Raw genomic sequence first — 2,797 nt, 5'->3', positions numbered from 1 at the left:
TTTCTGAGAATAAAAGACCAGTACATCTTAGAGTCTGCCCTGGATGAGATACAACCTGCGGTAGCGAGGAAACTGTGTATTCAGTTTAGACATGAGGTTCTCCCGCTGCGCGCTTTCTCTACAAATGGCCATATACACTCTCTCCAGGTTGTCCGGCCTGTAACAATGCAGTGGAGTCAGAGCTGCATGTATTCTTTTTCTGCCATGGCTAAAGAAAATCCAGAAGCCATTGGCTGATCCAAATATGTAGAAACCTCGGGACCAAACACTATGTAGAGGCTTTTAGATTGCTGAAATACAAAACTCTATCCCCAATTGTATTTGCGGTATCACGGTTCCTACTATCTATGTGGTGTATGCACAAGTCACTTCTGAAAATTAATGCACAGGATTAAGCGGACAAGACTCTTTTTCTATTTTTAATTGGGCTCCCTCTATCCTTCTTAAAGTAATTTTTATTTGTGATTTTAAAGAGTGGTTTTTAATGTTGTATTATTCTGAGATGTATCAGATCTATTTATGTGTATTAACTGTATATTTTATTAATAATGCACTACACCCCCCCGCCCCATACTGGCCAGACTCCTGAACTATAGAGACAGAGACCTAATTTTGCAAAAGGCAAGGGTGACACCTCCAATACTGCTTGAAAACTCAGAGGTCAGGTTCTTTCCGGACTTTACCCAAGTGGTACAAAGACAGCGTAGATCATTTCTTGAGATCAAGAAGCGCCTGAGGGACAGAGGCCTAAAGTATGCCATGTTGTTCCCGGCGCGGCTTCAAGTGGAGCCCGAGGGAAAGACCAGGTTTTTTTGGCACTCCGGAGGATGCTGCTGGACGGATGGAGGTATCCGGCGGAACAGGGCTCCCAACGTGATTAGGAGGTACAGAGGCTCTGCAGATTGACTTTGGGATCATTGGGTTCCGTCCGGGGTGTCTCCCAGTTGTACTCCATATGTAGAACGGGACAAACAGGGAAAAAAATGTAACCGAATGGTACGGGGTATCCATTTCATAATCACCATGGGAGGGGGGGAGAGATGAAACAGAGTGTACCCCCGATTTTGTTCAGTTAGTCTACGTTAAAGGGCGACAGGCACTCTGCATAGTTGGTAACATGGGCAGTTTGGACCCTTGGGTGCAGGGGAGCAGGGAGGGGGCAGTTGGGCGGGGTTCATGTTTAGTAATTTTTTGTTTTTAAGTAATCATCCAGGCACCGCAACCCGGCGACTTAAACACATAGGAGATACATGAATGTCAGGAATGGCGCAATGGGATAAAGGGTTCAGAATGATGAGCTGGAATGTCAACGGCTTTGGGGACAAAGTCAAGAGAACGGTGGTGCTACAACACATCAAAAGGCAAAATGGATAAACACGTTCCTTCTGTTTACCATAGAAATTTAATTTTCAATCCATTCATTATTTCATTTTTTTTAAAGTATATTCATACGTGAAAAAAGATAGAACATTGTCATTTCAACATAAACCACAATAACATAATTCTGTGATCAATTGTGCAAATAATGAAAAAAATTATATCAACAAAGACCATAAATTATAATAATAAACAATTCATATACAAAAGTGAATTGGTATTTGTCAAAAAACACCTAATCGTTAATCAGAAATTAATTCAAAGACATGAAATGAAGAATCATCATCAACATCGTTTGTTCTATGAATACAACCATAAAGTTTTTCCCAAACAAAAGAACAGTTTGTCGGTTTTCACTTGAATATTAATCACCGCGCCTTGGTATACTACGAGGCTTGTGCCGACGCGTTTCGAGTCCAGGTATTGGATCACCGGACTCTCTTCAGGGCTTTGCTATTCTGATCTGAATGACTGTGTTGTCATGACTTGTCTTTTTTAATGTTCTGCTGAATTTTCAAATGCAGGAGCCTGCCACTCGTTTCCTTAGGAAGATAAAATGAGTCTTGCCAGACTTCACTTCTTATTATGTATTTGAGCGCACGGGATCGTGTATTTTCAGGATACTCTCTCTTAGTGGGCTGTTGGTCACTCGTTAAATCCAATCAGCTTGTCGGTACAGTGCAGTTTGAACGCACAATGTATCCGTAATTCGATTCAAAGCTTGAAAAATGGGTCTCCCACACTTGCTCACATGCAGCGAACGCCAGAGCAAAAATTACATCACATCAAAAGGCACGCCCCTGACATAGTACTCCTACAGGAGACACACTTGGTGGGTAATTCCTGCAAGGCCCTCAACAGGTGGGGGTATAACATGGCAGCACAACGCGGGCTTCACCTCAGGATCGAGAGGCACGGGCATACTATTGAGAAACTCCTTTCCCCTCATGATCAAATCAACATGGGTGGACACGGGGGGAGATACGCGGGCATCACGGGCCAATGGGAGGGGAAAGTACTCACTCTCATGTCGGTCTACGTACCGCCAGCCCTCCAGGAACTAGCATTCAAGGACCTAGGATCTATCCTGATGACGATCCCGGAGGGACTGTTGATAGTGGGAGGACACCCGCCCAGAAGACTTCGCCCATCTAACAGCTGGTTGCCTAACATTTTGGGGGCGCTGGGGCTACAGGATGCATGGCGCTCACTTCACCCAAGCACCACCCAGTACACTTTTCATTCAGGTGCCCACAATTCACAATCCAGATTGGACTACATGTTGGTCCTCCCTGACCAGATAAAATATGTCCAAGAGGTCAAACACATGGCGAGAGGCATATCGGACCATTCCCCGTTGTGGATGCAACTAGTGGTGGGCCAACAGAAAGTGGGTAGAGTGGCACCCATCAAACCCTGG

The sequence above is a fragment of the Lissotriton helveticus genome, chromosome 1_1 (assembly GCF_964261635.1).
Source record: "Lissotriton helveticus chromosome 1_1, aLisHel1.1, whole genome shotgun sequence".
NCBI lineage: Eukaryota > Metazoa > Chordata > Amphibia > Caudata > Salamandridae > Lissotriton > Lissotriton helveticus.
The sequence above is the reverse complement of the archived record's forward strand: the minus strand, read 5'-3'. Positions refer to the sequence as shown.